Source organism: Mytilus californianus, unplaced genomic scaffold (genome assembly GCF_021869535.1).
Source record: "Mytilus californianus isolate M0D057914Y unplaced genomic scaffold, xbMytCali1.0.p SCAF_14, whole genome shotgun sequence".
In the NCBI taxonomy this organism is placed as follows: domain Eukaryota; kingdom Metazoa; phylum Mollusca; class Bivalvia; order Mytilida; family Mytilidae; genus Mytilus; species Mytilus californianus.
Genome location: NW_026262626.1, coordinates 29,945,610 through 29,961,256, shown reverse-complemented (window position 1 = coordinate 29,961,256; position 15,647 = coordinate 29,945,610). Strand labels below are relative to the sequence as shown.

At 33.1% G+C, this 15,647-nt stretch overlaps 1 protein-coding gene across 1 annotated transcript in view; it reads right to left on the bottom strand.

Moving 5' to 3' along the window:
* The window catches only part of LOC127724644 (uncharacterized), a 336,855-nt gene that overhangs the window by 192,316 nt on the left and 128,892 nt on the right, over positions 1 to 15,647 (bottom strand). The gene's annotated exons all lie outside the window — the stretch shown is intronic.

Below are 15,647 nucleotides of genomic sequence, written 5' to 3'. Positions count from 1 at the left end.
GTGTAAAATTGTCTTTAAAGGGCAATAACTCCTTGAGGGGTCAATTGACAATTTTGGTCATATTAAACTTTTTTGTAGATCTTACTTTGCTGAACATTATTGCTGCTTACAGTTTATATATATCTATAATAATATTCAAAATAATAACAAAAAACTGCAAAATTTTGTTAAAACTACCAATTCGGTGGCAGCAACCCAACAATGGGTTGTTCGATTCGTCTGAAAATTTCAGGGCCAATAGATCTTGACCAATTAAACAATTTTACCCTTTGTCACATTTGCTCTAAAAGATTTGGTTTTTGAGATATAAGCCAAAAACTGCATTTGACCCTTATGTTCTATTTTTAGCCATGGCGGCCATGTTTGTCGATGGATACAAACTTCGGATACAATTTATAAACAGGATACCCTAAGGAACATTTATTTAAAGTTTGAAGGTAATTAGCCCAGTAGTTTCAGAGGAGAAGATTTTTAAATGTTAGCAAACTTGATGAACTAATTGTGTAAAATTGTCTTTAAAGGGCAATAACTACTTAAGGGGTCAATTGACAATTATGGTCATATTAACTTTTTTGTAGATCTTACTTTGCTGAACATTATTGCTGCTTACAGTTTATATATATCTATAATAATATTCAAAATAATAACAAAAAACTGCAAAATTTTGTTAAAACTACCAATTCGGTGGCAGCAACCCAACAATGGGTTGTTCGATTCGTCTGATAATTTCAGAGCTGATAGATCTTGACCAACTGAACAATTTTACCCCATGTCAGATTTGCTCTAAAAGTTTTAGTTTTTGAGATATAAGCCAAAAACTGCATTTGACCCCTATGTTCTATTTTTAGCCATGGCGGCCATGTTTGTCGATGGATACAAACTTCGGATACAATTTATAAACAAGATACCCTAAGGAACATTTATTTAAAGTTTGAAGGTAATTATCCCAGTAGTTTCAGAGGAGAAGATTTTTAAATGTTAGCAAACTTGATGAACAAATTGTGTAAAATTGTCTTTAAAGGGCAATAACTACTTAAGGGGTCAATTGACAATTATGGTCATATTAACTTTTTTGTAGATCTTACTTTGCTGAACATTATTGCTGCTTACAGTTTATATATATCTATAATAATATTCAAAATAATAACAAAAAACTGCAAAATTTTGTGAAAACTACCAATTCGGTGGCAGCAACCCAACAATGGGTTGTTCGATTCGTCTGATAATTTCAGAGCTGATAGATCTTGACCAACTGAACAATTTTACCCCATGTCAGATTTGCTCTAAAAGTTTTAGTTTTTGAGATATAAGCCAAAAACTGCATTTGACCCCTATGTTCTATTTTTAGCCATGGCGGCATGTTTGTCGATGGATCAAAACTTCGGATACAATTTATAAACTAGATACCCTAAGGAACATTAAGTTAAAGTTTGAAGGTATTTGGCCCAGTAGTTTCAGAGGAGAAGATTTTTGAAATAGTTTACGACGACAGACGACTACAGACGACGACGACAGACGACGACGACGACAGACGACGGACGCCAAGTGATGGCATAAGCTCACATGGGGCCCTTCGGGCCCCGGTGAGCTAAAAATGCATCCAATTTAGGAGCAAGAGTTGAATTAGGAAGATTGCCTATAGAATGTTTTATCAAAACACAAACCCTTTTATATTTAGCTAGACTATATAATAATAATATTAATCCATTGATAAAGGAAGCTTTTTCTCTAGCATAGTCTCTAGATTTGACTGGAACTTATTCATGGTATACATATGCAAAAAATATTGTTGAAGAAACTAATATTGACCTTAATATTCTTTCTAATTGTATATAAGGACATAAAAGATGTAAATAAAATAATAACTGTTATCACAGAGATATGTCTCGCCTTTTTGTAATTTTGATAATGCAAATGTTGAAATTAAAATTGCAATACTTTAACATGTAAGTAATGCAAATATTCAAAGTCGATGAACCATGAGTCATGACTGAAGGTTCATGGCTAAACAATCTCCATGGAATGAGATGTGCCAATGCTAATACAACTGCATACCAAATACCATTGACTTATTATAAGTCGTTCCCTTTAAACAAACCTAAACACAAACATTAACTTGTAAACTATGTAAAAGTTTCAAAGTCAATGAACCATGATCAGGGGTGGGGCTATATAATCTCCATGGAAACGATACTTGCAAATGCCAATAAATTTGCATACCAAATATCAATGACTTAACATTAGCAGTTCATCTTAAACTGATCTAATCACAAACTAATACATGTAAACTAAGCAAGAGTTTCAAAGTAAATAGACCATGACTGAGGGGGCGGGGCCAAATATTCTACATGGAAATGAGATTTGCTAATGCTTATACAACTGAACACCAATTAACATTGGCCTACCACTAATGGTTCCCCTTGAACTGACCTAATCACAAACTAATACATATAAACTTAGCAAAATTTTCGAAGTCTATAGACCATGACTAAGGGGGCGGAGCCAAATAATCTCCATAGAAATGAGATATGCCCATGCTTATACAACTGCATACCAAATATCATTGACCTACCACTAGTGGTTCCCCATAAATTGACCTAATCACAAACTAATACATGTTAACTACGAAAAGTTTCAAAGTCAATAGACCTTGACTGAGGGGGCTGGGCCAAATAATGAATCTCCACGGTAATGAGTTGTGCCAATGCTAATACAACTGCATACCAAATATCATTGACCTTTCACTAGTGGTTCACCATGAACTAGACCTAATCACAAACTAATACATTGTTGACGCCGCCGCCGCCGCCGCCGCCGACGCCGGAAACAGCATACCTATGTCTCGCTTTTTGACTCCGTTAAGGCGAGACAAAAAACGATATAAAGTTAAAAATGAAAAATAGATATGAAGATTTAATTGAAACTAAATTTGAAAACATTGATAATAAAAGTAAATGTTATCTATATAAAAAACTTAAAAAAGATTGCAAACTAGAATCTTATCTAAATATATCTAATTTTCAGATAAGGAGATTGATCACTAAATTTAGACTAAGTGATCACTCCCTCTTAATTGAAAAGGGGAGATATTTTAAAATCCCAAGAGAGGAACGACTTTGTCATAAATGTAAAATACTAGAGGATGAGAAACATTTTTACTCTATTGTGATTATAATAAAACACTAAGAAATGCCTTTTTTGAACACATATGTACTGAAAATAATAACTTTATTAATTTAAATGAAGAAGAAAAAAATCATTATTTACTAAATCCATCAACGCCTTAACAAACAAATAAGTTAGGACCCTTCTTGAAAAGTCATTAGAACTGAGGGCAGGGGACTCTTAACAGCTTGTTTGTTCTTATAAATTTTGATGCTGTTTTTATTGTGTTTGTTTGATATGCATGTATATATGTTTATTGTGTTAATACATGTTGGTCACAAACTGTAAAGTTTATACGACAATCAAATATTTGATTTGATTTGATTTGTAATATTTATCACCTGTCCTTTCGATAAATGTAAACATGCAGTCACATTTAAAAAGGAATAAGGGTCAATTCGACCATTTCTACAGATGTAACCTGTTTTCGAGTATGACTCTGCTTTAAGATTCCAAATATAGATTTGCGTTCCCATTTTTAATCTATTTGTTAACAAATAAATACGAACTGATTAGATTGCATATTTAGCTTGAATTTTTCCTGCAAACACCCCAATACTGATTTTTCAAAAGCAACATCCGAATTTTTTTTCCCATAAATGTATAATGAACTGATAAAGGTTGAGTCATAATTTGTCTACCCTTTGGGTGATAAAAAATTCGCCTATGGCTAAAACCATCGATTTCAAAAAAGTTTAAGCTTTTCGTTTCTCCCCTCAAACTGAAATGATTGGTGTTTTCTACAGATTGAATGTTTGACTTAGCAGGCGCCTTTGTTAAAAGAAAAGAAGAAAATGAAACAAAGCTTTTTTCCTAAAACTAAAATGAACATATAGACTTATATAAAGGAATGTAAAGTAATAACCAAACACACGAAAGTTTCGGAGCTAATGCTTTTACATGTGTTTGGATATTAACAACTAAAATTCAATTGTATCTTCTTAAATCAAAAATTTAATGACGGCTCCCAGTTCGTTGAACGGCTTGTACGGTATGAAATCGGAAAACCTCTACTTACAGATAAACGTACAACATATGTTCGATCTGTTATACATAGTAACGGGGGTAGTGTACCCCTTTTCTAAAAACTGAACATATATTTAACCTGACAACAGATGCGTGAAAATTATTTATATATTAAGTGACGCTTATTACATTAGCCGACAAAATCTCAAACACATTTTCGTTAACCGAGGTAAAGGTAAGATTTAATACTGATGTCGTCGTCATAGGAAGAGTAAAATACCCTCTCTTTTTCTTTATATTTGTACAAAACTTATACAATTAAAAGACTAAGAATTACACGTACAGTTGTTCCCTTTTAACACATGATTTAACAAAATCCAACATTGCACACTTTAAGTAATATAACTGAACTATTGTTATATTATTCATTCAAAAGAAATCACAATCAATGTCAACAATGCCTTATAGTACACTTATAAAAAGCGAATTCATTTAACAATCGTTTATCTATTTGGTTTCTTTGAATGTTGAGTCTTCTGAATTTCCTCATTTTCATAAACCTCGTCAACAGCTAGATTATTTTTAGCTTGTATTTTCAGGCGTTTGTCTTTTTGTTTGGGTTGAGGAGGTAATATAATCTCCTTTTTCAAATTCACGTAATCTTTGGCTGAATGAGCAGTTGGTTTATTAGTGTCTGAATCACTGGTTATATTTGTTCTGATTTTATTTTTTTGTTTTGGGTTGTCATCGCGACAGGGTAACTTTGGAACCTTACTTGGATCATCATTTACTACATAGTATTCCGAACCTGCTCCTGTTGTATAAAGTCTTTTGTCTGCTTCCCGTGGTTCTAAGTAGATTGGTTGTTCTATTCCGGCATTTTCCACGTTTTCATATTTTAACTCGGTCACATTCTGATAGTGTAAAACAGATGAACCAAGATCAGGTTCAATTTCAGTTTCCCGAACAGGTTTACGTCCTGGTGGCCGTAATTCCTCTGTTGCTACCTCACTTGGAGATGGAAGTTGGTCAATTTTTAAATTTTTAACTGTCTGCTTGTATTTATCTTTGCTTTTCTTCTGTGCTTTTCTGTATCGAATCCTAAAGACATTTAAATTTAAATTAAATAAACTACATATCTTGTATTAAAATAGTTTAGGTCAAAGGAGAAGTATGATACAAGCCATTATCTGGTCCCTAAAATTACCCCAAAATGTATTTTCCCCACATTAACATCTGTGTATTAAACATCATATAACAACATGCTTTTGGATTGGCTCATATTTTAATATTTATGACAAGATGTCAAAGTAAGACAGTTTTGCATGAAATGCGTGTGAAGTTCGAAGTCTTAATGCTAATTTGTAAGACACAATTTAAAAATATAAATACTGATGTCAGACAGACTAATGTCTTGTGAACACACGAAAGGTGTTATTTATTATATTTGGTCAACTATACTTTTTGATTTTCGAATTCCAGGGTCCAAAAAAGTGGCTTTATTATACATCTTCTTTTCTTATAACATTGAAAACAAGAGTGCACACGCTGAAATGTCTCGCCTGCTTTACTGACCATTGATTTTATGTTGATAGTCCTAAATGTAAAGCTTTACTACAAGTACCACATACACTTAACATGATCCAAGAAAATGAAGTCAAGGTCAGATAAACCAAACCGGAAATACATGTACACCTTACATTCCATACACCAAATATAGTTGACGGTTGACCTATTGCTTAGTTTCTAAAAAACAAACTTAACATTGACCAATGAACCATGAAAATGAGGTCAAGGTCAGATGAACCATGCCAGACAGACGTGTACACCTTACAATCAATCTATGCATTAAATATAGTTGACCTATTGATTATAGTATCTAAAAAACAAACTTAACCATGAAAACTTAACATTGACCAATGAACCATGAAAATGAACCATGAAAATGAGGTCAAGTTTAGACCATACCTGCCAGACAGACATATTCACCTTACAAGCATTCCATACACCAAAGAAGTTTGTTAACGCCGCCGCCGCCGGATCACTATCCCTATGTCGAGCTTTCTGCGACAGAAGTCGCAGGCTTGACAATAATAAACTGTTATCACAGAGATATGTCTCACCTTTTGTAATTTTGATAATGCAAATGTTGAAATTAAAATAGCAATACTTTAACATGTAAGTTATGCAAATATTCAAAGTCGATGGACCATGACTGAAGGTACATGGCTAAACAATCTCCATGGAATGAGATGTGCCAATGATAATACAACTGCATACCAAATACCATTGACTTATCATAAGTCGTTCCCTTCAAACAAACCTAAACACAAACATTAACTTGTAAACTATGTAAAAGTTTCAAAGTCAATGAACCATGATCTAGGGTGGGGCTATATAATCTCCATGGAAACGGTACTTGCAAATGCCAATAAATTTGCATACCAAATATCATTGACTTAACATTAGCAGTTCATCTTAAACTGATCTAATCACAAACTAATACAAGTAAACTAAGCAAAAGTTTCAAAGTCAATAGACCATGACTGAGGGGGCGGGGCCAAATATTCTCCATGGAAATGAGATATGCCAATGCTTATACAACTGCATACCAAATGTCATTGACCTACCACTAGTGGTTCCCCATAAATTGACCTTATCACAAACTAATACATGTAAACTATGAAAAGTTTCAAGGTCAATAGACCTTGACTGAGGGGGCGGGGCCAAATAATCTCCATGGTAATGAGATGTGCCAATGCTAATACAACTGCATACCAAATATCATTGACCTACCACTAGTGGTTCACCATGAACTAGACCTAATCACAAACTAATACATTGTTGACGCCGCCGCCGCCGTCGCCGTCGCCGTCACCGCCGACGCCGACGCCGGAAACAGCATACCTATGTCTCGCTTTTTGACTCCGTCAAGGCGAGACAAAAACCGCAGTTTTACTAAACACAAAAGCATTGATGACACCAGAAAGGACAAGTGTAAGGTAAGAATGATTCTGTGATACGACTGATTTTGAGAAAGCAAATATTTTCTTTATAGTCATTTTTTTACATCTGCATAATACGAATTTAAAGCTTCAGTGTTTAGAAAGTTTTGCGCCAGGTCGCAATTGCTTAATAGTAAACTAAAAACGGTTCCGGTAAATAATTTAAAACAAATACTATAAAAATAAAAACCGAATTACACTTAACAACGAAAACAACAGATATGAAAGAATAGAGTTCCAATGTCCCCCGCGTTGCACATATTCTATCTATCCAAGGTACAAGGGCAATTAACTAAAAAAGCACTTTTTTTATCTTTAAAACTTTATTAATATCTTAAGATAATGAAGGCTTCAGAGCAAATACAATGTGATTTCCATTATAATTTATATTTCCAAGGGGCATAACTCGTTAAAAATATTTGATCAGAACTTATTTTCGAAAGTGTCAAAGACATTGCTGATATAAACCTATATTATAAGTTACATAAAATTCTGGCAAGAATGGAACACATGAGAGCGATAACATTGCAATTTTCCATATAATCAATATTTTCAAGGGTCATAACTCTTTTAAAAAAAAATGATCGGTACTGATTTTCGAACTCGTCCAAGACATTGCTAATATAAACCTATGATATAAGTTTCATAAATTCTGGCAAGAATTGTACACATGAGAGCGCTAACGATGCAATTTTCCATAAAATTAATGTGTCCAAGGGGCATAACTCTTTCAAAATAAATTGATCGGCACTGATTTTTTAACTCGTCCAAGACATTGCTGATATAAACCTATGATATAAGTTTCATAAAAAAGAATTGTACACGTGAGAGCGCTAACAAGACCGGACGGACGGACACCCGGTATTTCCATGTCCCCCGCGCAACGCGTTACGCGGGGGACAAAAAGGAGGTTTTTGTACAATAATTTATAATGTCACTAAGCGAACAAATACTCTAACATAGCTAACTTAATTCATTTGTCTACTCTCTGTAATCCTGAAGACTGTAAGATTTTGGGCAATAATCAAGATGACCTAATATAATAATTGTTAAAAATGTTTTAATTTGTGTGTTCTGTAACACTTAATATGATAATTCTAATTGATGTATAACTTTTAAATATCTGATTTGACTTTGGTTTAATACCATAATCCTGGGAAACTGGATTTTAAAAATAAGTATGGTAACAAATCAAAATTTTAGATCAATGACCGTTTGATGTTGCTTAGGGACGTTTTAAATCAATGACCGTTTGATGTTGCTTAGGGACATTTTAGATCAATGACCGTTTGATGTTGCTTAGGGACATTTTAGATCAATGACCGTTTGATGTTGCTTAGGGAAATTTTTCATTGCAAACTTAACTGACAGTTTAACAAAATTTTCAAAATAATTTTTTATTATTTGCAGAAACAAGAGTGGCTTCTTGACATTTTGTCAACAGTTGAACATATGTTTGTTCTATACACATACTATTTATTTCATGAAAAATAAGAAAAGAAAACCAATTTGAACTTTTATAGACTTTGCTTTGGCTTTTGATACACTATGGAGAAAAGGACTATGGTACACGTTACTTAATATAAATGGAAAGATGTACAAAGTAATTGTTAATATGTACAAAATATCAAGTTTCGAATTATTTATAACAATGCATGTCCCGAATTAATCCCTTGTTGAACTGGTGTACGACAAGACAAACATTTATCTCCACTTTTTTTTTCTGTACTTGTAAATGATATAGTTGACTTCCTTTCATCGTCGAATAATGTTAATGTCATGTCCCCTGTTACCAAAACCTTGGAAAGTAACCTGCATATTAACTTATAATCATTTATTTTACTAACCGCGGATGTAACTGCACAAATGTCGGAATCTATGGATGACCTACGAAGTCAATCAGATCTGTTTAGCCAATGTTGTGATCGTTGGAAAATAAAAGTTAACATTTCGTAATTAAAGATATTGGTATTTTCAAAAAGGACGACAGCCGGATATGGATTTCACATAAAAAGGCAACAAGATAGACATCGTGGATGATTTCACTAATTTAGGATTATTATTTTTCGAAATCCAGATCTATGTGTTGTGTTTTTAAAAAAGGTTGTCAACATAATATGTCTATCCAATGCCAGATTGACTTTTTTGACCTGTAAATAAATGCTTTTAATACATTTATATTTGTAAAGTTCGGAAACAGTTTGGTAAGAATTATGTAATGAACATGTTCATCTACTTTTAAAAAAAGATAATGCATAAAAAGAGGTCTACTCCTAACTATAATGTATACAATTATATTATTTTCTAATTTCCAGAGGGCAGTTTCTGTTTATATTTTTTTTTTTAACTGGGATCGAATGTTTTGAAGGGATAAAAAAAACACATATTAACACATGTGGATATTAAAATATTTATCAGTTACAAAAGGGGAATTTAAGAAAAAAAAAACACAAAGACTATCCTACACTTTGCAGGTTCAGGACACTGAATTAGGAAATAACTGTACTTTTTATTTACACCTTTGCATATATAGGGTTTACTGTCGTGAATTCTAGTTCACCTAGCGACAAGTATCGGAGTTAGGTAAACGGGATATTTTTATGTTTAACATGTCTTTTTATGTATAAATATATTATATTTCTATATACGTTGAATGGCCACTGCAGTTACCTCCATCTGTTATAAGACATTTTGATAATGCATGTAATATACTATACATAATGTTCTCTTTTCCAAATTCGATAAAGCCTCGCAATCTGAAGTTTCTAAGCCTTGTTCACATTTATTTTATGTTTTGAGACTATGTTTGGTTGTTCTCCTTATACAGCACCTCTAAAAACAGTTTCAAACGAAACTTGTGTTTTGGACAGAAATCTGTGAATTTGAAGCGGACGATGTGAAAATTTCTCGAACCTGCAATTTTTCATGATGTCTTTACTCTACAGACGTCAAAAAACAATGCTTTATATTGCCAGGAACTGTATAAAGCCAACGTTTACGGTCAATGCATTTTAGGAATATAAATATTGTTCTCTATACCTTTGTGTAATTGGATTATGAGAAAAAGAGTTGATGTAATTGTTGGCAATATTGTGGGATGACTGATAATTGAAAACTATAGAAAAACAACTGTTCGAGCGATTAAGGTAAGAAAGGCAACAGTTAAGCCTTTTACGCGCTGATATTTTGAAGACGTGATTCTTTGCTGCAGATTGATAAAAATATTGGAAAAATATAAGCATACTGGAGTCGGTTTCACAAAAAAAAAATAACGACTAAGATTGATCGCAAGTCATGAACAATTCAGTATACTTACGATCAATCTTAGTCGCAAGTTTTTTGTGTGAAAACGACTCCTGAATCTAAAATTCATTCCATACACCATTTTCAAAGCTTTCCTCGTTTAAGTATTTCATTGTGACTTGATGATATGTTACTTACAAGATCAATACAGCTAAGCAAGCAATAACACAGGCAGCCACAATAGCACCAATAACAGTTCCAGCAATGGCCATTTTAGTCATGCCATCTTGTCATAAAAGAAAACACAAAATAACAATATGAATTAAAACAACACATTACGCAAACTTTCTAATTTCGCACCATAAACAGGTTACATTCTATTATATAACAAATTGTTTATTAAGAGTTTCCCTATATCAAAAAAAGAAAGTAAAATAAAATAGAACAGTTCACTAGTATAGCCTAATTTATAAAAAAAATCTCCGACTTATATTTTAATAGTTCTGATAGTTTTCTCAAAATAAATTGAAATGATAAATCTGGCTTTACTAGCATTATAAGGTATACAACCTGTTGGTGTAATCCTGATTTCTGTGGAAGTGGTCTGCACAGTGACAGTGGTTTCGACGACCTCTGTAGTTTCTTCTCTCGCAGTAGAAGAGACGTCAGTAGTATTGTTGGACATTGTTAATGAGTCTATTTTTTTTCTTTCTCAGCCCATTTACGTTGTATCTACTAGAAAAAAAGTAAGTGCTTTCAATTGAACGTGCTAGTAAAAGTTTTGATTTTTGCCTCATTGCATTTAATGATTAATACTACAGATATAATTCCAAACAAAGTATTGGTACCATCGGGTTGTTGAGCTCCCCAACGTTTTATGTTTTGCTTTTGGTATGTAGTGTACCTGGTGAATGGTATTTATAAAAAAACACGTTGTGTGCATGGCACATACCGTGTTTCTACCCGCGACAGGGTTGTTCATTTTCGGTCCCCAATAGAACAATCGCTTAGTCGGCAGTGCTTTGATATTGACATGTCAGATTTCAAAGACACATTTTGTCTGTAACTTTACAGTTCATGGTATCATGTAATTATACTACAGCTAAGGTTGCATCAAAGTTTACCTTAGAGAATTATAATTGTTCTCTTTTGGTTTTTGAGCCTTCCAGTGTGTGTGGTTTTTTTTGTGGTTTCCAAACTTTTGACTTCGAGCGTAAATAATGAACGTTTTTTTCATAAATATGTGTTGTTCGCAGGATACATACTTTTATTTTTCTCGTCTCATCTTTCATGTATCATAATTACACGATCAACATAGATAAATGAATAATTATCGATGGATTCTTAGTTTTCGTTGGACAAGTGCTTTAAACATTCATGTCTCAAATTGAAATAGTTGCTATGAATTTCTTTAGATTGGTTCAATGTTGGTTGCTTTACATCCATTAACAAGTGTTTCATGCATACTCAGAAAGAGTGGACTTATTTAGTCTTAGATACATGATTTTTTTTATTAGTTGTTATTGTTGAACTAGCTGTCAGTAACTGCGAGTACTCTCAGATCTGTACTTAGTGTCCTTTTTGTTGTTAGGGATGAGGGATAGATAAATACCCTGCCACGTCCGGTCTGTGTTTTTGCTTGAAGTTTTTCTCTTTGTATCGATCTGATGCCTTTTTCAATGATTTTTATAGTTTGTTCTTTTGTTGTGCTGTTACACCGCTGTCCCAGGTTAGGGGATGGTTGAGCGCTCACAAATATTTGTTTTTCGTAAATTGTCTTGTTATGAATTAGGCCGTTAGTTTTCTCAATTGAATTGGTTCATATTTTTTCAAGTCGGGGCCTTTTATATCCGACAATACGGTATGGGGTTTTCTCATTGTTGAAGGTCGTACGGTTGCCTACAATTGCTTACATCCACTTTATTTGAACTTTGGTGGATAGTTGTCTCATTGGCAATCATACCACATCTCCTTATTTTTATATCATTTTAAGGTTGAACTAATATAAAGAGATTTTGATAGTAATTCCCCAAGTCGTCGAGGCTCTTCATCAGTCACGAGAATCAAATTTATAACAAACGTATGACATTTGTAATCAGTAGAACTTAAATATGCAATTCTTCAGGCCACACAAAAATATTTTGGTTTGCCCAAACCCTACCCAAAGGTAGAGACAGTGGGTTGGTAGGTAGGCATTTTCTTTTTTTTTTTGGCAAAGAGAAATTAAAGTGTCAGATGTTTTTTAGTCTTCATGCCTATCTGATTAAAAAAACACTTTTTTACATCAGGACAATAAAAGATTTTGAGTAGGCAGATACTTTCTGGGTAGGAAGGGTTAGGGCAAACAAATATTTTCTTTTTTATGGCCTCATCTATTGGCACCCAATCCAGAACAAGTGAGTGGAAACTGTAACGAGCATGTTTGTCAAATATGCCGAATCCAAATAAAGTTTAACTTACTTACTATACCCAAATAGGTATCTTTTTTTTTTCATATAAGTAAGCAAACCTTTAACCATTACTGACTAAGCAAACCTTTAACCATTTCTGACTAAGCAAACCTTTAACCATTACTGACTAAGCAAACCTTTAACCATTACTGACTAAGCAAACGCTTTAATCTTACCATTACTTTGTTGGTAAAAATATGATCAAGTTAAATCATATATACACATGTGTATTTTGGACGTTTTGTGACGCATTATACAGGACAGTGCAGAACTTGGATAGGGCATGGAATTGATAAATGAACACAGATTTGAGGACGGACATAGATTTGACTCTTACAGATATATTATAATTTTATTAATGCGGTGCTTAAAGAGGTTAACAGTTCCCTTGAACATCATTGTAAACTTAAAATTTAAAAGATTACTAGTATATTGTTATTGAACTGAATCACGTTCATCAATTGTTATCGCAAGGTATCTTTTTCATATATTGAAAAATAAAGAATCCCGATTGTTTCCTGTTGTTTGCCCCAAATCACAACTACCTTACAATAAAGTTTGTTTTTCTTACTTACTTACTAAACCCTACCCAACACACGCATAGCAAAACAAATCAAATGTCCAGAAACATTGAATATTGGTTAAAGTATATTATCATATTGCTGTAATTTTAGACAGTTCTATATACATATTGGTCATAAGGGCTCCGAATGGGAAATAATATATGTTTAATAATGTTAGAGACGACCACAAATAAACAAAATAAATACGATAAAAACAATATATCCATCCCAAAGTCAGGTTGTTGATCGACAAATGCTGTACCCGGTAAGGAACAAAAATACATGTGAAACCGACATGTACACAACATATTACAAAAAATCACAGCAAGTAACCAAATGAACAAAAAATACCAATATAGATTTATTTAAGGAACTCAAAAACGATCTGAAAATAAAATTATACCATAAATGGTAGTTTAAAGGTTCGCTTCATTCAGTTCCAATTTCCTTGTGTATCAGGACATATCCATTCACAAGTACGGTGGTCGAGCACAGACTTCTTTTTGGATCTAATGGTAAATGGCAACAAATCATTAGGCTTACCTTTAATCACATGGAAAACAATGAAGTTTTTAGTTTTCATTCTTACAATTCTTACAAACGAATTAATTTTCCATAAGGAAGTGAAATAATATCTTTACTTTTCGGAAAACGATTCAGGAAGTTAAAATGGAGTTGTCGTTCTTAAATAGGTAATACTTGAGTTCACACTTACAAAGTTAAAAATATCTGGATAGTTTAAAAATAACTAAATGGGATGGCCACTGACTATTTAGGTCTACAGTTCTTTACGTTTTTCGTGTGGTGTTTAACGTGGATTACCTCGAGTAGATTACAAATCGGCAAACCTTTTTCAAGTAGATGATGACATCATTTCCATACTGCTTTTCTAAGTCGAGATAATAATTGCATAAGATGATTGAAACACATAAAACAAATCGGTAAACTGTTTAAATTTACATGACAACTAAATAAATGATACAGAGAAAAGAGGAGTCTTTTATAAAACGTACTGGTATCCCTCGGATTACTTTATGAAAACTAAAGAAGTTAAGTATATCATACTTTGGTGGAAACCCAGTTGAAATTAATAAACAACTGAAATGGAACGCTTTATTAGCGATGGTAAAAAGGGCCATGTTGGTAAATTTGAATTGTATCTGTTTCTATGGGCTTTAAAATTTTAATGAATGTGCATAATTTAGAATTTTATGCATTTTATATGTGTGTTTTTACTTTAATTAGTCTTCGAGATATTTGTAAAGTTTTAAATTATAGACAAATTTTCACAAAACAGTCGATTGTGGGAGGTGCAAATACATGTGGATCTTTTTTGTGCATAGACATAAATTCCGCCGAAAAAAATCCAAGGAAAGATAATAAATTGCAACATTAAAGATTTACAGTACTAAAAAAATTAAATATATAGGTCAAGTGAAATACCTTTCTAATGAGTCATAACAACACAGTAGGTGTGTTCGATTAACACATTTTTACTAAACGTACATGACGACAGACTTTACAAGTGGATCTTAAAAATGCATAACTTCAAAAAAAACTTCATTGTTTGTGTGTGTTATCTAGGGCAATTAGTCTTCAACCTCTGAAAATATTTAGTCTGTCCTTCCATGAAATATTGAATTTTTTAAATATTTTTGAACTTTCGAAAATTCACCCTGACAACCGATCAGACAATAGTTTTAAGTTGACCAAATGCATAAAAGTACATTAAATTATGCTCAATAGTTAGTAGGTACATTTGTCTTTGAAAATACAACTGGCATACAAGGATCGTAATGATGCTACGTGGATAAATTGAACGGCGCGTCATCACTACAATGAGGGGGTGGACAGCTATTGAGGGAGGTGGGAGGGGGAGGTGGGAGAAGGGGGGTGGGAGGGAAAAAAAAGATTCTAAAAGTGGGAGGTGGGAGAAGGGTATCCTCCTGTCCACCCCTCTACAATGGCTTCCATTTTGATTAGGTAGCGTAATGGGGAGATAATTTTGACGAAGTAGAATCATGCCTGCACTGTATTTGTAAGTGGCATATATGTAGATCTTGTGTAGATGATTATTTTTTGCTCGTTACAGTTTCCACTCACTTGTTACTGTTTTTTTTTGTGTAAATATTACTTTGATGAACATTTTTGCCATTTAAAGTTTCTCTCAATCTATCATAGTTTCTGCAAAAAGACAAAAAAAATAAGTAAAAATCGTCTCTCAATGGCAATAACTCCTAAAAGAGGTCGATTGA